This window comes from Equus asinus, chromosome 15 (assembly GCF_041296235.1).
Source record: "Equus asinus isolate D_3611 breed Donkey chromosome 15, EquAss-T2T_v2, whole genome shotgun sequence".
Lineage (NCBI taxonomy): Eukaryota > Metazoa > Chordata > Mammalia > Perissodactyla > Equidae > Equus > Equus asinus.
In genome coordinates this window covers 42,085,521-42,108,803 of record NC_091804.1, presented here as the reverse complement: position 1 = coordinate 42,108,803, position 23,283 = coordinate 42,085,521, and the positions used below count along the sequence as shown (strand labels likewise).

The 23,283-nt window shown below is 43.4% G+C and overlaps 1 protein-coding gene across 2 annotated transcripts in view; it reads right to left on the bottom strand.

Moving 5' to 3' along the window:
- TSHZ2 (teashirt zinc finger homeobox 2) overlaps window positions 1-23,283 on the bottom strand; it is a 444,024-nt gene that overhangs the window by 15,183 nt on the left and 405,558 nt on the right. The window lies entirely within an intron of this gene.

Below are 23,283 nucleotides of genomic sequence, written 5' to 3'. Positions count from 1 at the left end.
CTCACAACTAGGATATACAATTATGTAGGAGGGGTTTGGGGAGAAAAAGAAGAAAAAAAAAAGGAAGATTGGCAACAGATGTTAGCTTAGGTGCCAATCTTTAAAAAAACAACAACAGAATTTTCAGGTATTTAATACTAAGACAATACAAAAGAAAAAAAAAAAGATTTGTCCAGAATCCTACTTCTCTAATTCTGCGAAGGAGACAATTAGAACATGTAAAGAAAAAAGAGAAGAGACTAGAAAAATTAGTCCAAGAAAACATAAATGGACACCAGGGAGTTTTGTCATCTGTTTGGTACTTTCAACTTCAAAGAATACTTTATTCTGCCATTTTGAAGTAATTTACATTTTCAAAGCATATATATATGCTTTTCTGAAATATATTGGATAAATATTAGTAGCCCCAAATATAAAGAGATTGAGGCCCAGGGAGTTTAAATAATTTGTTCCTGTGGCAATTAAGTGATGGAGTCGGGACACCTGACTCCTGATTTAGAACTTCTTAAAAAAAAAAGTGAAATATAAATAACTAAATATAGAAAATGTATTAGTGAAAAAAGAGTGTGACAAGGAAGCAAAGCGGATATGGAGACCTGTGATTTTTAACCGTGTAATCCTGGGAGAAACGTGCAGTTAATATTTTTTCCAATTGATTTTACAATTTGAAAATCCAAATTGGCCTACCTGCATTACTGAATTTCCTCGTTAGTGCTTCGCTTAATTTTTCCTGGGAGAAATCTCATTGTGCAGAAACCCTTAAACTTTGGGTGGCCAATTTCAATCCTTAGAATGAATAAAACAATTGCTTAAATGTATTGAATACTGTTTATAGACCAGACACAGCTTCATGTGAGGAGGCGGATGATATTTTAAAATATCACCCGATGTATTTTTGCCTTTTCTTAACTCCTTTCTTCTGTGTAGTTTTTCCATCATTGAAAACAGAGACTGAGACTAATTTCTCTTGGAAAGGGAGGTCACAAAATAAACCAGATAGAACCAAGCGGCTGCGTTTCCGAGTGGTGAGAAACGCTTTTCATTCTAATATCAAACCTCACAAAGGTTGAGTCAATAAAAAAATGTCTAAGTTATACGTCGGTAACATCCGGGCAGTGACTGTTAATTTTAGACCCACCTGTGATGCACTATTTCCATTAATCATCTCAACAGTCCGACAGAGTATCCAATATCACAGAGAAAAAAGCTGAAGTTTAGATAAAGTGACTTACCCAAGGTGACATGACTATAAATGGAACCGAATATGCCAATATTCAGTTAGAATGTATATTTTCTGGATTTTAGAGCCTTGACTCTTAATCACTAAACTAATTATTCCTGACACTGAATCTGTACTGCTGAGACCACAAATTCCTTGTCCAAGGAATGCTTGATCCCCTGGAAGAATAGGAGGCAGTACTATTATTGATCTTGATGGTCTTCTCCTCAGAACATCTGAGTACAGATGGCATGTAGGTCATAATCAACACACTGGGAAAATCTCAACTTTTGAATTTCCTCTTTTAAAGCGTGATGTGTGATGCATCAACCATGTGTCTCAAATGCATGATACAGGTTTCCTGACACAAGCCAGACAGTCAACTGCCTATGGCTCTAAAGCTGTAGGGCTTTTCTTATCAGTGCCAGAGCGAACATCTTCTAAAGTGACTTCCGCCCTATGTCACCAACTTCCGGTATCCAACAGGGTGGATGAATTGGAAATAATTAAAAAAATAAGTTCCTTTTTTGTCGACTTAATGGGAAACCCTTGAAATGGTTTAGACTCTCTTCACCATTGTGTGCAAAATGGCTGTTGAATGAAACTGGCAGAAACAGGGTGACATCTTGGAGAAAAACAACAACAAAAATGTCAGGCACGAAGACGCGGGGCCCCCTGAGACTGGTGCAAATGCTGTCACTAGGTGTCATTTGTATCCTTACTTGTGTGTCAGCTTAGAAGATTTCAATGGCAGCAGAAAATCTTTTCCTTAAAGCACATTCTTCAACTTCAGGCTACCCAAGTAGTTAAGAAACAGAAATGAAAGAACTGGCATGAGTGTTTGCCCTGTGAAAATCTCTTGACAACTCACGATGCGATTATGGAGTCTTCACTGCTGCACAGTTATCCCTAATTATAATCAAAGGTACGTCAATCTAAATAAAAATGATAAGGCAGGGAGAGGGGGGCATTCTCCACCCCCCCCCACTAGCTTTCTAACATGAATCTCTTCACAGTAGGATGCTTTGACAAAGCTTGGAGTGAATAATTATCAAAAAGAGATGGAGCCCAGTGTTAAGTCAAACATATTTTGCAGTTGGGAATGCTTTTCATTTTTTTATAGAAAGGAATGGTTTCAATTTTAAATATTTGGTTTTACTATGGGAAACTCCTATTGTCTTTATTGTCAATACAACAAAAATGATGGAAGAAGCTTCTGCCAGACATTACGTATTAGGAAAGGCTTTGCTGACTCTTGAATCCTGGGATACATTTTCATATGGAAAAGGTCAAACTTGGGATGGATCATGTTTCCATTTTTGCTTTCACTACTAGGAAGCTCAGAGGCAAATTGGAGGCCCAACTTCAGCAACTGTCTAACTTCTTAAGGCCATAGTCTGTACCCATTAACTTTTCTTCGTGTTCTCTCTCCATTTTCCTTTGGCATATTTGTTAATAGTTCGGCTCTGTCATTTACTAGCTGTGTGACATTGGGGGAAATGACCCACTGCTTCTGAACCTGACTTTCCACATCTGCAAAACCAAGGTAATGATAGTACCTTCCACAAATGGCACGTGGCACATGATAATTGCTCAATAAAATGTAGATTTTTAAAATGATTTTCTTTTCTTTTATGATTTTATTGCATTGCATACAATAGAATACCTTAAAATTGCTGTAGAATAAATTAAAAAATAAATACATAAAATTCTGCTTATGTGTTAGAAATAAGTAATTATTGGGTCTTGGAAAATTGATTATTCTTTCCTTCTGAAAATTTAAAGAACCAAGCAGAAGAGAGGCTCTTTAGTTCATGCATTAAACAAACGTTGAAAAGAAATCAGTTGTCAATTCAGATGTGAAGCTAAGAAAAGTTTTCCCCTTTTATAAAAAAAGGATAAAATAGCGTTTCAAAACATTTGATGTGGATATTAAGAAGAAGAAAGTAGAAAGCAGACATAATATCTACCATTTTTATTAAGTGCTCATTATAAGTTCTGTGCTTTACAATAACACCTGGCAGTATATTTCATTGTCCCTATTTATTGATGAGAAAGCAGGCTGGGATTGCTTAAGAAATGTAATCAAGGTCAGATAGCAAGCACAGTGGTAGAGCCAGCATTTGGATTTAGGTCTGTCTGACTTCAAAGCCTCTTCTGTAGCCAGTATTTATTGCTGTCAATGGAACTAACTAGAATCTTCTAAAGGCACATTGCTCAGTAAAGCTATACAGTATAATGAAAAATGATAAGGACTAAAAAACTGTCCGGCTGTTGTCGTCCTTTCAAGAGATAAATTAAAAGGATGGCAAAGATCAGGACAACATCCTGACAATGGAAAAGGAAAATGTCCCTGGTGGTTTCAATGTTAATTATAATTTCATGTTCGGCAATTATGTATTTAACATTTGACAGTTCTCATATATGGTCGCTTTTGGTGCGTGGCCATAGACGAGAGAAAGGAAGCAATTTCCCTGTACCCATTTTTATTGAGCCACATTCATATACTCCAAAAGGGCACTTAAATTGTTTGAAAGGGGTCTAGATGCTGGCAACCACCACCATAAACAACCCGGACAGTTTAAAGTCCAAACCGCCAGCGACATGATTCACAATGGAACCCATCTTCTCTAAGTGGAGTGCCGAGCCAAATGTTATTTATTACAACTAACTTACAACCAAACAAGATTCACTGCGTGGACACAGCGAGGGGACTTTACTGTGGCCTAAATGTGAGTTGTTGGCGTTTGGGAAGAACAGCATGCCCTCCAAGTATGGAAAATGAACGGGCAGAGTTTTTTTTTACCACTGTGATTCTGTGTCTAAGCCCATGCCGGCACTGTTGGTGGTGTGTCTACACTGGAAAAGTGGGTTAATGGGTGGAACACATGTTTAGACAATTCAGGCAAACCCTCCCACTTTCCAAGAAGAGTCTCCTTTCATTTTAAAGATAGGTTTAATTCATTGCATGCCTACTCTTCGCCTGACGCGTGACTGCTGTTGTTTTCTTCAATTCTTATAATAATCCCCAAAAGCAGCTCTATGAACCCATTTTTTAGAGGTCGGGAAACTGAGGGGCAGAGGCTTAAGTAAGGAGACCAAGATCGCAGGCTTGGGATGAGGTAGACCTGGGATTTGAACTCAGATTGCCCTGTCACCAAAGTGCCATACTGCTTCATGATAATAACCCTTACCCTTTACCAACTTGATTGCTACCAATAATTACCAATCCTCACAAAGGACCGGCAAAATATGAGTTGTTTCCTCTTTACAAATGAGGAACCAGAGGCCCAGGAGGGTAAATTGGTCCCTCCGCCCACACAGCTGTTTCCTAGTGAAGCTGCAATGAAATCAAGATTTGCCTGCATCTCAAACCTGGTCTCATCGGGCGCTTCTACTGTTTCCCAAAGCACGTTATGGAGAGCCCAGGCCCCGTGAGATGCTCTAACAAAAACATGATGGTCTTTCATTCATTTATTTATGTTTTAAACAAAACCTCCTCAAAAATGTCAAGCTTCTTCCCACCTCACAGCCTTTGCATCTGCTCTACCCCTCGCCCGGAGGGCCCCTCCCACGACTCTGGATTACTCTCACTCCCCGCTCATCCACCGGCTTAAACAGTACGTCCTCAGAAAGACCTTTCCTTATCCTAGATTTCTTCTCTCTCACCCCCACTTGTCATGAATAATATATTGGTTTGTGTGAATACTGGTTTCTTCTTGTCTCTCCCACTAGTCTGCACGAGGGCAGAGGTGGCCCCTGCCTTGTTCAAGTCCCCAGAGTGCCAGCCCAGGGCCTGGGCCACGGGGGTCACTTAGGGAAGAAACACGAGCTGCTCTTTGTCCTTTGTCCTGGCTCTTCCTTTGTAGTGTCAGGGATCCTTCCTGCCCCCAACATTTTGCGGATGGTGACCCAGAGGTCCAGACTTCGCATGCATTGGGTGATGATGAGAATAGTAACAAGAAACACTTGTTATTTATCAACCCAGAATGTTCTTGACCCAGAGCCTAAGTGTTTCACCAATCATATCTGATTTAGTCCTCAAGACAGACAAGGAAAGAAACTGAGGCTCAGAGATTTAAGCACGTTGCCCAAGTTCACAGCTAATAAGTGTCACAGAGTTATTTGATCGTGCCTGGTGCCTCTGGGCAGGTTGTCCACGCTGGGCCCACTCCACATGGGAGTCACCTGGGAGCCTGAAAACAACCGTGCCTGGGCCCACTCCCAGAGATTCTGCCTTAATCGGTCCGGGCTACGGCCTGGGCACTGGGTTTTTAAAAGTTCCCCAGGGGATTGTAATGTGCTGCCAAGATTGAGAGCTACTGCTGGAATGTACAATTGATTGATTGATCACTGCCATTTAATCAACTAACCCTTCGTGCAGAGACTCCATAGAATACGGCTTGTACAATTCCACTACAGCATTCCTTGCTTTCTTCTCTCTCTGTCTCTCTCTCCCCCTCCCTCGCTCTTTCCCTTCCCCACTCCAAAATCTGCCTTTTTATGTAGATGAAATTCCCTCACAACACACACAAATGTTTTAAAAAATGCAATGCGCCACTGTTTAAAAAGACAGCGACCCTTATTCCCAAGTCCCAGCCAAAATGGTCTAGTTCCTTCTCAAATAAGAGTGAGCAACCATATCTCCAAACAAACGAAGGTCGTAGGAGATCTTCCAGTCCTGGGGGTTGTTTATTTGTTTGCTTTTTGGTCATAACAACAATTGCTACTATCAGATAATGAGGATTCACCTGGTACCTGTGCTGCATGAGGCTGGAGGGGACAGAGAGGTCCCCGCAACAAAACTGAGGTGGGTGTTATCAGCAGTGCCGTTCTACAAAGGGCCACCTGGCTCACGGGAGTGTGAAGTGATGGGCACCAGGGCCAGAACCCCTCGCCCACCTCCACCTGCACCTTTACCATTAGACCACACTGCCAGGGACCACCCTGTGATCCCGGCTGTGCACTGAAAAAACACTAAACCGGGCTTTCTTTCTCAACGGAATTCAAGGCTTTCTTCCACCCCAAAATCAGCTGTTCAGAAGCAGTGATGTGTATTTTAAATGTCTCTCTTATAAAATTTCCTAGAAAACTTTCAGTCTTTCCAAGCAGAGCTATCAGTGAGGCAGTAGGTGGACCGCTCATCTTTTGTGTAAAGGAAGTTAAAGGAAAGCTTGTAGGGAGGGTTCCCATAGCCACAAGTCTCTTCCTCTGAGGCCAGGGGCAGGGGCAGGATGGTGGTCAAGAGACGCAGCCACCGGGGCCGGCCCCGTGGCCGAGTGGTTAAGTTCATGCGCTCCACTTCCGGGGCCCAGGGTTTCACCGGTTCCGATCCTACGTGTGGACCTGGCACCGCTCATCAAGCCATGCTGAGGCGGTGTCCCACATAGCAGAGCCAGAAGGACCTACAACTGGAATATGCAACTATGTACTGGGGGGCTTTAGGGAGAAAGAAAGAAAGGGCGGGGAGAGGAAGACTGGTAACAGATGTTGGCTCAGATGCCAATCTGTAAAAAAAAAGAAAAAAAAGAGAAGCAACTACTGATATTAAAGTAATAATGACGAAAGCTTTACTGACAGACAACATGGAAGCCAGTGTTATGGACTGAATTGTGTCTTCCCCAGATTCATGTGTTGATGATCTAAGCCCCCCCAGTACCTCAGGACCTGACTGGATTTGGGGATCGAGCCTTTAAAGAGGTGGTTAGGTGAAGACGAGGCTCTTAGGGTGGGCCTCAGTCCAATCTGACTGCCGTTCTTATAAGAAGAGGAGATGAGGACACAGACACCAGGTCGTGTGCACACAGAGGAAAGACCGCGTGAAGAGTCAGCAAGAGGGTGGCCATCTGTCAGCAGAGGGGAGAGGCCTTGGAGGAAACCAACCCCGCCTGCCCCCTGATCTTGGACTTCCAGCCTCCAGAACCGGGAGAAAATAAATTTCTGTTCTGTAAGCCGCCCAGTCTGTGGTCTTTGGTTACAGCAGCCTGCGCTGACTCATACAGCCCGGGGAGGAAGGACAAGTGTTCAAAGCCGGAAACTGATGCACTGGCCAGCAGGCAGCCTGTTCTTCCACGTTCTGGAAAGTGTATTCTAGCCGGTTCTCTCCGTCACCCCTCCTGCCTGTGGGGTGAGCTGGGAAGGGAATAAGGCCATTTGAAAAAATAAATTGAGGCCCAGATTTCCACAAAACCATAAGGCAATTGGGTGGCCATGCTGGCACCACAGCTCTCTTTCAGAATTTTATTTTGAGTAGAGTTGCAAATATTTTTGGGAAAGGAAACCCTCTGGATGCCTCAAAAGGCATTTCTTAGAAATTGTTGACTCCTTAATTCTTTAGCTCATGCCTGCAGGGTAAGAGGAGCTTGCCAGGAACCTGGAGCAACTAGGGAGCAGTTGTCTCAGATATTAGACCAGCACAGGGACTCCCGGAAAGCTTCTTAAGAGGGAAGAGACTGTGGAAATTTCCAGAAGGGGCAACCAGAGGTTCTGCCTCAAAGTCTTTTGGGGACTTCCTACCCTCATCTCAAGCACAGTAGCTTCATTTCATCTGTTTTGTATAGAGGGCTCCATATAAGATTGTATTTGAAAAACATATTCAATTGCTGCCAAAATTATTATTATAAATTTATATAATAATAATGACGATAATGATGATAATCATAAAGTCTGTTGCCCATTGGACCAGGTCAGGTAGCAAAACTTTGTATATTTTTCGGCTCTTGCCATACCAGTGAACACTTAACAAATTCAAGAAGTATTAGGGAAGCATTTGCTTGGTGCCAGACACTGGGTGCTGTTTCAAGAAGGGGACACAGCAGGGAACACAACAGACAGATCCTCTGCCCTCAGGGAGTTTGCACTGCAGAGGGAGAGAAGACGTGCAAATGCGAGACGAGGGCAGGTGAGGTAAGTCTGTGAAGATCCAGTAGAGTGATGGAAAAGTGAGTGGCTGTTGGGGTGAATATCAAAGTGGCTACTTTGAGAAGGGGCTGGGAAGGCCTCTCTAGGAGGTGGCATTTGAGTGAAGACCTGAAAGATGAGAAAGGGCCAGCCATGGGGACACCTGGAAGAGTAAATATCTAGGTGGAGTATCCTCAGGTGCAAATCCCTACGCGTGGCAAAGGGCTTGGGCCATCGAACGGAAGATGACAAAGCCAGAGCAGACAGAGGCTCAGCCCAGACTGGGCCAAACCAACCCACCAACAATCCAGAGTAAAACCGGAGCCGCATCCAGCATCCCACAGCCTCCGGTCGAGTCTCGCCTGTTGCTTGTTTTCATATGGCCTATGAGCTAAGAATAAGTTTTACATTTTTAAAGGACTGAAAAGCATCAAAGGAAGAATACCTCATGACACATCAAACTTATATGAAATTCCAATTTCAGTGTCCATTGATAAAGTTTCACTGGCACATGGACATGCACATTTGTTCATGAATTATTTCTGGCCGCCTTCGTGCGACAACGGCAGAGCTGAGTGGCTGTGACAGAGATTGTACAGCCTGAAAAGTCTGGAACATTTACTATCCAGCTCTCTAGAGAAAAAATTTCCCATCCTCTGCTTTCTTTGGAAATAGCTCTTTTTGAATACCCGTGGGAGTGACTTTTCTCCACTTAGCAGTGGGTCCCTTTTCCTCAAAAGGTCTCCAGACAGAGACGTCCATGAAATGTTGGCTCCTTGAATGAAACACTCCAGGAAGCTCTACCTTATTCTTAACTGACTGCCGATATTTACTCCTTAATTGAATCCATATGTGTTACGATTCTCCTGTGCCGGCACTGGGCTGGGTGCTGGATGTCCAACCTGGAACCAGATGGTTTTATCCTTGCCTTCTTGCAGCTTACATTCTAGTTCAACAGGCAGGCTTTTCTTCTGCTCCTCTTAGCTGCCTCTGCACCCTGGCGTGGTAGGATGTTTGACTGACAGCTTCAAAGCCGAGCCAATCAGAAGCATGCCATATTCACATCAGTGCCCTCTTAGTTAGATGTTTCAATCAATAATTACGAGAAAATAAAGTGAGGCAGGCTTGAGGATAAAGTGAGAGGAGAGGCTATACACACATAAGGTCATTTCCACACTATGAGGAAAGCCGGGCAGGAAACCTTCACCTGATGTCCATGCGTGCTATTCAGGCGATCCATGAACTTGCATGGGAAAGAAAATGACATCTTCAATTTCACGAAACTCTAACTGAAATTTAGTATTTCCTTCACTTATGAAAACAGACACCAAATCACAATAGTAGTAGCAGCATCGTGATTTTTATCACCGTTTTCACCAAAATGTCACAGATATTTTCATCACATTACAGTTGTTGCAAATATCTTGAATATCACGTACACGCGTTACTTTGAAATTATAGTGGTTATTGGCCTTGGTGCTGGTCATGCTATTTAATGTGTATAAAGAAATTCATTTTTTACTATATCACAAACTGGTTTCTTTAATATTTGATAACTAACATATTTCCATGATTTTCTAGCCCTATGTATTTTATTTTATGTATTTAAAAACATTAGTTTTGAGAAGGGCTCCATGTGCTTCACTACATGGCCAAAGAGGTCCATAGCCTGAAACGACCACGAACTTTTGTGGCCTAAGGAAACCAAGGGCTCTTCAAGCAATTCTTAACCTTCCATGAGCATCACAGGAGGGTTGGTGATCCCTGGAATTTTGAGCAGCAATTGTTACTCACGTCGTTCAAGTTTATGGCAAAGACGAGAGATGACACCATAAGCAAAATTTTGCATTTCTGTGTTTGTGTGTGTATGCATTTGTAAACAAACACTTGTATATTTAATTTTTAATTAAATTAGAGGATCTGTAGCTCTCATCAGATTCTCCAAAAAGTTCTTGATCCAAATACGACTTCAGGACCACCATTCTAGAAGGAGGAATCCTAGGATGGGACTCCTTCTGAACCAGGCTGTGATGTGGGAATAGTCCCAAATGTCCAATGTGGCTACTTTCTGGAGAGTCCCATTTCTCCGAGCACTCCTCTCTAACATTGGTCTATTTTCACCCAAATCCAAAGTTGCAAGTCTATCCAACCAAGAAAATGTCCTACAAGGGGCTAAATAAGTGGCCACAAAAGTGTTTGTGTGAAGGATTCCCTCAATATCTGCTTTTGCGTGAGGAGGGAGTGCCAGCGGCTCCCTAAGTTAATCTTCATTATCACATAAGTGGCTTTTCCCTTCCTGGTTTTAAATTAAGATGCCCTAGACACTCTCCTTTCTTTTCTCTACTCCACGCACACAACCAGCCAGTGAGGCATTTTAATTAGACCTCCTCTATTATTAGAGCACAGAAAAAAAAAATCATGGCTGGTCTGAAGGACCCCAAGCTAGGAAAGAGAAAGGTAATCATTTAATTTGTTGTTGTTTCCATAAATCAGGGCCCAGTCATCAATTTCACCACATATTTGAGAGCACATGTTATTGACAATGTGTTCGTGGAGAAAAATGGAGTTTGCTGGCAAAGTTGTTCCATTTTCTAAAGATTAAATTGTTCATTGTACAGGCCGCCATCTGCCCTCCCTGGAAGAGATTTAGTTGTTGGCAGAGGCATTCAAAGTCTAGAAGACAAAGTTAAATTTCTTTTTCTTTATTGCTATGCATAACTTAGGCAAATTCATTCATTCATCCATCCATTCATTCAATATTTATAAATTTCTTTTGTGATGTCAGATAGCTTCCAAGGAATGGATCCCTGTGGAAGGATCATGTGTAACCTGGGAGCTGATTGATAATCCTGTGGTCTTCATTCATGCATAGGACCCTTCGAATGGCTGCCATTTCTGTCTACCACCCAACTTGTGTGCTACCAGGAGTCCAACAGAATTATGGTAAGAAAAGTTTCCTCCCTCTAAGAAGCTTCTAGACTGTAGAAGATAAATAAGGCAGACACATCTAACAGCAATACAACAACACGTGCCTTGAGAAAAACACAAAGGAGAGGCAGAGGTCATTTCTGAGTAGAAGCTTCTTGGAAGAACTGAGTAGAAGAACTTGCAAGAACCATGTGTATGTTCACGTACATAATATTCTTTTATTTTTACACTATCCCATTGTAGAAATTGGTATTGATGTTCCCATTTTGTAGGTGAAGTCGCTGAGGCTCAGAGAGATGAAATGATTGGCTCAAGTTCACGTAGCTAATAAGGTTGGTGAGGGCTCAAACTCTCCTTTCAACTCTAAGTGTGGCTCCTGGGTTTCAAAAAGCAGGACCTCAAAGTCCTTCAAACTTTTCACAGGTTAAGTCTTAAACCACCTACCCTGACGCATTGCACAAACTGCATCTGAAACGACCCCTACCCCCTTCATTACTCATCTAGGGCTTGCATCCTTTGACTTCCTTTTGTTCTTCATACATGATGAGGAACTCTTCTCTTGCTCATGATCTTGGCTACTCTTCTTGACTATAGTTTGGATCTTTATTTTCAGACTACACTCTCTTGAACAACTCCAAGTCTATCCATCTTCAGGTTCGACCTGCTTCCTAGGCTCGCCTTACCTAGGTTTTCCCAGACCCTGCTGGCAAATCCATTCATTTATTCACTCAATCCAATAATGAATTCACTTAATTACTTCCTGGGTCTCTACTGTGCACTTACTCTATTAAGTGATGATCAAGACTGAAATGATTCCTGTCATTATGGTCTAGTGAGGAAAATGCCTTGGGGCAGACACTCACGCGAATGGTAAAAACACTACAGTGGGGTCAAACATCAAGCAGAAAAGCATGTAGATTCGTGAGGGAGAATAGCAGAGGGTTTTAATCTAGGCTGCACATGTGCTTGCGTGTATCTTGGAGAAGAGAGAGGATGTCACAATAGGCTTCTGTGAGGGGGGTCTTTTATGCCAGAATCTGAAGAATTGGTTAAAACTAAGCCAGGCAGATAAAGGGTTGAAGAAAGAGAATTCTTAGGAAAAGTCTCAAAATATTTGGTCCTTAGGCTGGAAGGACTTCGACTTGTTCAAGGAAATAAAAGAAAGCCAGTGTGACTGGAGCACAGAGGCAAGATATACCAAAGCATTCTAAGTCATAGAGGTTAGCACATACATTTTCAACAAAATATTGCTTTGGTCCAGCATATTGAGTATCCAATAGATATGATTTCCAAACAAGTTTGGGATGTATGGTTTATAAGAAAATATGAATGCTTTATTCCCTATGGCACATTTGGGTGTTTTGATTGGCCAACTTTTAGATCTAGAGGATTGTGAACCAGAAAAAGAGAAAATTACACTCTATCCTAAAGAAGAACCATCATTGAGGTCCTCAGCATATGCTGCGTAAAAACTTGAAACTGTGCTTTATCCAGAATAGCTTTATAAAATTTTTCATGAGTGGCATAAACAATACGGTGTATTGGTTTGGAATTTTAGTCAACCTTTTCCAGAAAGATTTTTCAATCTGTCTCCCAAGATGTGTACATTAGGTTGGGGAAGTAAGATTCATGGTCTTTCTTTTTTTCTTTTCTTTTTTTTTTTAAAGATTTTATTATTTCCTTTTTCTCCTAACACCCCCTGGTACATAGTTGTATATTCTTCGTTGTGGATTCTTCTAGTTGTGGCATGTGGGACGCTGCCTCAGCGTGGTTTGATGAGCAGTGCCATGTCCGCGCCCAGGATTCGAACCAACGAAACACTGGGCCGCCTGCAGCAGAGCGCGCGAACTTAACCACTCGGCCACGGGGCCAGCCCCTCATGGTCTTTCTTTTGGCTACTGAGCCTGGAGAGTGGTATTAAGGGGGAGAGAAGAGAAGGACATTGTAGGGAGAGGATAAACTCTTAAAGCCACAATTTGGCACTTTTTGTTTTCTTTTCCTGGGGGCCTGAGTGAGTACTAGGGAGAAAAATGTAGTCTTCAGAATCTCCTTTCCAATAAAATTAGTAACAATCCCTTATTAAAGCATCAATAATAATAGGATAAAGGCAGTTGGGTTTTGCATAAGCGCGAGAAAAGTCAGGGACGATATACTGGCAACAAAAAGTGATCTCTGTGATTTCCGAAGCACTTCATTGTCCAGGCAACCAAAATGCTTTACAAATATTCTTTGTTTTTACCTTCACAGAACTCTTGCAATGCAGCAAAAATCCTCCAAGGAGGGAGGGATGTATTTTAAAGAATGTGAGATGGGGACACTAAAAGAGAGACCCGGCCAAAAGCACAAGCAAAATAATTGGCGGAGCAAATACATCCAATATTGCTATGTTTCAGTTCATTGCAACAAATATTAAATGAGACAGGCATAGCCACTGCCTTCTAAGAATCACAATTCAGCAAGAGAGTTAAGACACATTTATTTATTTATTGATGTATTTGTTCAATCAACAAACATTTGAACACTTATTCATGTCAGACCCTGATCTCAGTGAGTGTCTCAGCAAGTGCATTTGGCAGATGTGATCTCTTCCCTCAGGGAAACTTATACTCTGGTAAAGAAGGTAGAACACAGATCACGTACCAAAAAATAGATCAGTGCAGTTAAAGGGATTAAATAAAGACTCTCCGAACCTTGTAGGAGGTGGTGATTAATGTGTACATAAATAATAGCATTACTGAGCAGACTCTTAGTGGAAGGGGTGGGTCCCACAAGGAAGCAATCACATCTAATTAAAGAATCAGGAAACGAATAATGAGATAGAGGGAAGCTGAGATGGGCCTGGAAGAAGGGAGCAGGACTTTAATATGTGAAGATGGAGCAAGCAGGATTTCATGTTGCGGGAACAACCAGGCCTAAGGACACAGGCTTGTTTGGGGAAGAGTTGGTAAGTTCATTTAACCAAGACATTGCATAAGAGATGTGATATTACACTACTTGTTTGTTCCTTTATTATTTTGTCTATGTTATTCCTTGTAATATAAACTCAACAAGGCCAGGGACATTTCTCGCCTTGTTCAATGACTATTGCCAGAGACTTCAACAGTGCCTGCCACATAGTGGGTGCTCACAAATATTTGTGGAGTGAATAAATGGTAATTATAGCTAATTATATAATGATTACATGTCTACTAGGTGCTGTGTACTATGCTGAGAGCTTTTATTTACTTACTTCTTTAATCCTCACGACAAGCCTATGAGTTAGGTCCTTTGGAGAAGAGGACACCGAGGTGGAGAAAAATCTAGGTGACTTGCCCAAAGAATCCCGGTTAGGATTTGAACCAAGAGCTCTCTAACTCTGGGGACCGCACATTTAACTGCCATGTGATCCCTTCCTCCAGTGTTGACCCGTGGTTAGGAGTCATTACTGATATCAACAACGCAGTCTGGGGTGATCTGGGGGGGACCACGGTAAAGTGTCTGGGGTGGGGGTGGTGTTAATCTGATAGAGGAGAATGACGTTATTGGGAAGTCACTGCATATCCCCAAGTTCCAGGCTTCTTCTTCATAAGTAGGTGATGATTATATACATTGTGTTTTGTGAGTGTTGACAATAATGTGCGCAAATTGCTCAAGATTTTTTTTTTTAAAGATTTGCACCTGAGCTAACATCTGTTGCCAATCTTCTTCTTCTTTTTTTTTCTTTCTCCCCAAAGCCCCCCAGTACATAGTTGTATATTCTAGTTGTAGGTCCTTCTGGCTCTGCTATGTGGTACACCGCCTCAGCATGGCTTGATGGGTGGTGCTAGGTCCGTGCCCATGATCCAAATCGGTGAAACCCTGGGGCCACCGAAGTGGAGCACATGAGCTTAACCACTGGGCCACAGGGCCGGTGCCTCAAGATGTTTTTAGAGGTATCCACTTTTGAGGGTCTATTGGCCATCTGCCAGATACTTTGTCTATATGACCACTAATCTTTCCAGCAATCTTGAAAGGTGGTTGTTATTATTTTCCTTTTCCAGGTGAGGAAAATGTGGTCTAGAGAAACATTAAATTATATGTCCATCCAAAAGTCACACAGCTAGCGTAACAGGATATTGAATGAATTTTTTCTTGTTTCATGATATTTTGGCTAACGCCACAAAGTTAAGGATGATAGGAGCTGCATCCCTCATATTTTAAGGGAAGCTGCCAGATACCACTTTAACCAGGTGATTAAAGTTAACAGCAGCAGTAATGACCTATCAACGTCATGAAACCCCTGACATGATGCACTGAGAAGGGCGCGTCATTTCTATGGTATTCTTTTTTTTTTTTTTTTTTTTTTAAAGATTTTATTTTTCCTTTTTCTCCCCAAAGCCCCCCGGTACATAGTTGTGTATTCTTCGTTGTGGGTCCTTCTAGTTGTGGTATGTGGGACGCCGCCTCAGCGTGGTTTGATGAGCAGTGCCATGTCCGCGCCCAGGATTCGAACCAACGAAGCACTGGGCCGCCTGCAGCGTAGCGCGCGAACTTAACCACTCGGCCACGGGGCCAGCCCCCATTTCTATGGTATTCTTGCAAAAATGCATAACCTCAATCTAATCGCGAGAAGACATCAGACACATCCAAATTGGGGGGCATTCTACAAAATAACTGACTGGTACTTGTTAAAGGCGCTAAAGTCAAAAGACAAGGAAAGATCGAGGGGTTTTCTCAGCTGGGAGGAGAAGGAGACACAACAGCTAAATTCAATGTGAGATCCTAAATTAGGTCCTGGCGCAGCAAAAGGGAATCTGGGTAATATTTGAACAGGGTCTATAGTTTAGTGAATAGTATCAAGCCGATGTTCATTTCCTGGTTCTGATAATGGTACCATAGGTAGGTAAGACGTTAACATTACTGGAAGCTGCATGAAGCTTCTCTCTACTCCTTTTTTTTTTTTTTTTTTTTTTGAGGCAGATTAGCCCTGAGCTAACATCCACCGCAAATCATCCTCTTTTTGCTGAGGAAGATTGGCCCTAAGTTAACATCCGTGCCCATCTTCCTCTACTTTATATGTGGAACACCTGCCTCAGCATTGCTTGATAGGTAGTGCATAAGTCCACACCCGGGATCCGAACCTGTGAACCTGGGGCTGCTGAAGCAGAGTGTGAGAACTTAACTGCTACACTACTGGGCCAGTACCTGGTCTCTACTACTTTTGCAACTTTCTTTATGTCTAAATTTATTTCAAAATAAAAAGCTATAAAGAAGGGGGAGGTGCTGTTAGGCACATTCCCATGAGATTTATTAAGTAGCAGAAGAACAGGCCACCGATCACTATTTTTCCCACCTGCCACCAGCCTAGCTAGGAAAAGACTAAAGGAATTCATCGAAAAACTGTTGAAGGCGCTGCAGAAGCCAGGCAAGAACACTTGAAGGGAAGGGGTTCTGGCCAGAAGGGGAGATTGGCATCTAACTTCCAGTTGGACAACATCTATGCAGCAGACTCTCTGGTCTACACTCTGTGAATACTGAGAAGGAAGAAAAGATATTGGAGAAAGATGGTGGGGCAAAAAAAGATGTGTAAGTTTTCAGTAGGTCAAGATCTGTGTCGCTGCCCACTGGTACCCAGCCCTGGAGGATACCCAGCCCTGGAGGGTACCCAGCCCTGGAGGGTACCCGGCAAGAGGATGAAGGGCGAACCATGAGTTGCAGATGTTTAGGGGAGTTAGAGGTCATCCCCAGTGGAGCACTCTCCTATATTAGGATGTGGGACTTCTATAGACCCTACTCCTGCCTCCACTAGAGAGTCAGTCCCTGGATGCCTGCCCTACAAGGCGCACTGGCTGACAAGAGAAGATTGCAACAGCACTTCATTAATATGAGAAGTCGTCCCTCTTTTCACCAACCCTCCTTTCAAGACCCAACATGTCCAAGAAAAAGGGGCCTAGGAGGAGAAGGAGGAGGAAGCAGAGAAAGCATGAAAGAGCTGACATCTTCCTCCCTTCCTGTACCAAGGCTGGGACAACTACAGTGACACAGCTCTGCTCCACATCTCTTTCATCCTCCAGGAGGCTAGCGTGGGCACGGTCTGATTGCACTGGCAGAGGTGTGACAGTGAGCAAACTCCATTGTGTGAGCTCTTTCCTTGCCACTGCTTGCAGCCTATCTGCTAACATTGGATTGTTCAAAGCGAGTCACACAGCTGAGCCTAGAATCAGAACGAGAGGACAGCAGGAAGTGACATGGTGAGGGCATGCACATAGGGAAAGGTAAAGAACTGGGGCTATTTGTGCAATCTACCCCGCCAGTTGTGGAGGTAAATGGAAGAACTGGGACTGAACCAGGTTCCCTCCAGCTCTAAAGCCTGTGCTCTTTCTCTAGGCTCAGCTGGCTCCCTCACATTGTTGGGCAAATCTTAAAGGATCAAGGTGTGAGTTCCAAAGAGCATGGCATTTCATACGGATAACACAAGGTCTGAAGTCATCAAAATGGCTCTTTGGGCTCCTCCTCCCATTGTGGGTTTCATTTCCTGAGTGCATTAGTATCCTTGCTGCTTTGGCGAAGAGCTGAAACGATTCTTGGGATCATACTTCTGGAAGCTGGCCAGTTTGCACAGTTCCAGCGTAGTCAGCCAGCCCTGGCACCAGCTGGACCTGGGTTGTGGCATTAGACACCAGGCTTTGCTGGGCATCTTCTCCTTGGCCAGTTTCCATCACCAATGAGTAGAGTACTCAAAAAAGTTAGTTAAATTAGGCTTGGTAAAGGGACATTGCATCTTTGAGTAATGAGGTTGGGAAACAGGGAAAACATTTTCCACTAGCTCATGTCTCACTGTATGGCATTCCGATTTCATGACACTTCATAATAAATCATTGCTTATCACTCACATGGGAATGTAACATGGCTCCAGTTAAGATTCGTTAGTGATTGTAAAGAAGAAACATGAATTGCTGTATATCAGGGCTTCTTGATCATCTTCCTGTCCACTGCAGGCACTTTTTTATCGTTATATTTACTGTAACTGTTGTTTAAAGCATAAATAAGTGGAAGGAAAGAGCACCAAATATGAATAATGAAAATAAATTTATCTTATTTATGTGTTTACGCAAGCATTTGACAATTACTCTGCACAGCAGTTTGCATCCAGGGCTGGGAGCTTCTACATTCAGAGAAGCTCCTTACACTTCAAGTTTCTCCCTCTCTTGCCTCCCCTCCTTTTTTTATAATGTGAAATGCCAGCACATTCATATTCAAGGATGGAGGCTCTAGCATGTGTGTCATTCCAGTCTGAGGCTTTAGTTTACTCAACCACGTCGGCCTCTGTGCTCATGACAGAGGCCTATTGGCAGACACGTTCGTTACAGCTTTTCATTCAGATCCAAGGGACAAGGGATAGTGAGTAAAAAAAAGAAAAAGACCTTAGGGGATGGGCTGGGGGGCCAAGTTGCAAAATAAAACGTTTAATTTAAAGACGATCCAGCTGGTTTGTCCTTTGGGATGAATAAAGCCTCTGGTGAGAATGTCCTGGCTGTCGAACCAGACCACCCTGGGAGGTTTGTGACGAAAGCACTAAAGGTTATAGGGCTTGTGGACCCTTCGACATATCCTAGACACTTTCTCGGCTAGGATGTCCGTAGAGGAAAGATTCAGTGGGTTTGGACGGTGGAGGCGGCTCCCGATGTTTACTTATGGAGGGACAGGAAGCCACAAGCCCTTCCCGGAAATGCTGACAGGCCTCCCTGATTACCTCCTGCCAAACTGACTTTCCCAGAGTCTCCTCCCAGTCACGTCAACCTCTCTCAACTGCTTCCTGGCTGTTCCCGGTAGAACACGGCAGTGGTGGCACTGGTGGACTCACTCTCGCCTTTTCCTGCCTTCTCCCGCCGTACTGTCCCCAACGCCAAACACAGCCACAGTGGGCGAGAGGGGCAGCCATCGATAGCTCTGTCACTGGTACCCATGGAACATTCCAGAGTTGTTGTGGTGGAGCCCTCTGCGGAGGGAGAGCATTGCCTAGCAGCTGTTTCTGTTACTTGAGAGTATCTGGAACATCCCAGATTGTTCTACAGAGAAGCACAACTAATTCGCAAACAGAGTTGGAAATGGAAGACAAGGTTTTCTGTGACCCTGGGGCTTTAGTAAACCACAGCCTGCCAGAGCCTGAGGCTGGAAGAGGAGTTTTGTTTAAACTTAGGGTGACCTACTTATCCCAGTTTGCCCAGGCTGTACTGGTTTTAGTTCCCTGTCCCAGGAAACCCCTCGGTCCCAGGCAAACCGGGATGGTTGGTCACCTTATTTAAACTCTAGAATGCAGATTCCCAGAGACGCTTCTCCTACCCCGGTCCTTCCGTGGGCCTTACACTGCCAGCATCTCTGCTTTAGCGCTTTCCCCAACAGCTGTGAAGGCCAAGTTTGGGCATTGCAGAGGCAGGCAAAACAGCGGTAACCATCTCTTAAATGCTGATGGTGCCATACAGTTCCTCCATTCACTCCACGCTGTTTACTGAGTGCCCGTGTATGCCGGGCCGAGCTCTCCACAGGTTTCAATGGGCATGAGCCACCGTTGGTGGAGCAACCGCTGGGTCTCAAGTTCACCCATACTTTCAACTCATCATCTTTGCTCCTCAGACCTGCCTGACAAAGTCTGTATTATCTAGCCCATTTTTCAGATTTGGAAACCGTGGCTCAGAAGGGGTCAAGAGCTTTGTCCAAGTGTTCCCAGTCAGTAAGTGGCACGCAGGTCTGATTGCAAAGCCCTTTCTTCTTCTTTTTTTTTTTTTTAAAGATTTTTAATTTTTCCTTTTTCTCCCCAAAGCCCCCCGGTACACAGCTGTATACTCTTAATTGTGGGTCCTTCTAGTTGTGGCACGTGGGACGCCACCTCAGCATGGCTTGATCAGTGGTGCCACGTCCGCACCCAGGATCCGAACCGGCGAAACCCTGGGCGGATGAAGTGGAGCGCACGAACTTAACCACTTGGCCACGGGGCCAGCCCCTGCAAAGCCCTTTCTGCATGTTATGCATATTTCTGTCATTTTTTTTTAAAGATTGGCCCCGAGCCAACATCTGTTGCCAATCTTTTTTTTTTTTTTTTTTTCTTCTTCTTCTTCTTCTTCCCAAAGTCCCCCAGGACATAGTTGTATATCCTAGTTGTGAGTGCCTCTGGTTGTGCCATGTGGGACCCCAACTCAGCATGGCTTGATGAGTGGTACCATGTCCATGCCCAGGATCCGAACCAGCGAAACCCTGGGCCACCGAAGCGGAGCACGTGAACTTAACCACTCGGCCACAGCACCGACCACACATTCATGTCTTTTTAAGCCTTAGGACTTCATTTGAGTGCTGGTGACACAGATGAGACACCTGAAGCTCAGAGAGGCTAGGTAATTTAACCAAGGCGACACAGAAGTAGTGAGTGGAAAGATAGAGACTGAAGACTTCTAATTCTGTGCTGCCCTTTGCACTCAAGTCTCTCTCTTCCTCCATGGGGGTGAAAATGGAGACCAAGCTTCTTAAGTTTCCCTCCTCTTTGGAAAAGATGCCATCTGAGCTGTACTATTTCGTATTTGAATACTTCCAAAGTGTGTTGATTATATCTTAAAACGGTACTTCCCATGTTTTCTAAATATTTTAAAGATCGCTCTTAAACCTCATGGCAGAAACATTAAGCTTACTTATCAGATTTGTAAGGGCTTTTTTTTTTTAATTTCATGGCATTTCCAACAATTCATTACTCTGTTTTGCTGGAGGAGACAAAAGGGTGGCCACTTGTGTGCAAGAAAAAATATTGGCAAGAAAACGTGGTAAATGCTTCCAGTAAAGGTGCCCATTTGGAATTAAATGGTGATGGATGTTTAGAAACCAGTCTCGATGCAAAACCGTAATTTTTGCAAATGGTTGTGTCTCAGGATGGCATTAACATACTCGATGTTCTCTACAGAACTGGGGATGTGCTATTAAAAAGCATCTCGCTCCTGCCCACAAGCTGAAGTTTTATCTTAAGCAGGATGAGAAATTATGGGAAACTGGTTTTTACTTCGAAAACGGCTTAATAACAATTGCACACAGAGCTCCAGTCCACACAATGCATAGCTTCATTTCATAAACCTCTGCTGGCTTAAAAACAGATATTGAAACAGGGAAATATATATTTGACAATGCTGTTAAGGCAACTTTGCTAACGATTTCTGAACAACCTCCAACTGAGGCCTAAATGCCGACAATATCCATAAACAGCTCTGCACTGCCCAATTAGGGAGACAGAGACGCAGCATCCTGTCAAGGAGATTTGCATGGCTAAGAGTCTGAGATCAGAGAGCGATGAGGGATGGCTCAGAGTGATGGGGGGCGCGCAGACGGATGACTATCATTACGACATTACGGGGACTCACACCTTCCCAATTACTGGCAGGATTCATTAATTACCACTGCATTTCCCTAATAGAATCCGTGCTCTGGCTTATCAGCGCCTTCCCTCTGTCTACCTAAACCCCCGCTCAGCAGTCGATCACCTATGAAAAATTAGACAGTGCGGCTTCGAGTGGCCTATTTAAAGGAAAAAGAAAAATGAACGTGGGAAGAGGAGGCGGAAAGTGCAGTCAGGGAGAAGTCTGAAGCAACAGACACAGCATTCTCTCCACCCGGGGTGTGTATTTCCTTCCATTCCAGGAACTGCCATGGGACGACATCAGTGGCAGTTGCAGGGAGAGACACTGTGGTGAGTATGGGAACATAAGTGTCTGCTTGACATACAAACACCCACACATTCATTCATTTCCTGCTTAAAATCTCCCAATGCTTTTTCATCATATAGAAATAAAATCTTAATTCCCACCCATGCCTCCAGCCTCATCTTCTCTTCCTCCTTACCTACTAAGTCCTACTTCAGGCTGTCTTTCTGCTCCTCTCACACGTTAAATTCACACCTGCCTCAGGGCCTTTGCATGTGTGGGTCCTTTTTTCTAGAACGTGGTTTGAGTGGGCCAAATTTGGCTTGCAGCTTGTTTTTGTACAGCCCTTGAGCTAAGAAAGCATTTACATTTTTAAAGGGTTAATAATGCCAACAAATAAATAAATAAATAAAAGAGAAAAAGTTTTGCTGACACCTGGGTTAGAACAGATCTTCTCAGGGCAGGCTCCTTTTTACACTCAGGTCTCCTCCCAGGTCACTTCCCGGAGATGTTTTCCCCGAATTCCCTCCAGAGCAGCCCGCAGTCCCTTTCTACACTCCTCTGCTTCATTTTTCATCACAGCACCATCACCAATGAATGCTGATTTACTAGTTGGTCATAGTGGTTCTCAACTCTGGCTGCACATTAGAGTCGCTCAGAAAGCTGTGAAAAATACTGATACCCAGGCCTGACTCCCAGAGAGTTTGCTTCCATTAGTCAGAGTGGGGACCCAGACACTGGTATATGTATATTTTTAAAGCTTCTTCCATGAATCTATTCATAGCCACGCTTGAGAAACCCTGGTTATTGTCTGTCTCTTCCCACTGGAATGTCGGCCCCATGAGACCCAGAATGTGGCCCATCTTGCCCACTGCTGTGGTCCTGGTGCTTAGATCTGTGCTTGAGACACAGAATGGCCTGGATCAATATTCGGTGAATGAATTAAAGAAGATTTATCAAATATCAGTATAAAGAATTGAGGACGACAGCAATGTGACAATGACGTAACGTCTTCCAAGCTGAAGTTATGCATCAAAAATGGGTGACAATTCCAGGAACCCCGGGCAGTTGCAGGCGGCTCAGCCCCCATTAAGGATAATGGAATGCGAGTCTCCCAGGCTGTCATCTTGTTACTATCAACAGCATTATCAGTTATCAACTGCTTTTACAATTATGCGCAATGATTCTCCCCGCACCAAGATTCAGCAACCACCAAACTCGCTTCCTCTTTTAAATTAAATATACTGAAAAGAGCAGAGATTTCAATCCTTCATCTGTTCACAGATGAAAAAACATTTCCAAATCGTCAGCGATGGCATTTTTTTTTATTCTAAGGACGGCCAACTGTTCCCAGTGATTTCGATTACATTTCCTACCTATTATTTCATGTAATGGCATCCCTTAAATTTTAAATTAGCTTTGAAGAATAAAAATAATTGAATTCCTGCTGTTTTGTGTACATAGAGGGTGACAGGAGCTAATGTGATAATTTAAACTGTAAATGAGTCTTCACTTTGTGTTCATTAATTACAGCTAATTACTGAATTACAAACCTTCTTGGTTAGGCACTGTTATGTATTCATGTAGCATGTTGAATCTCCA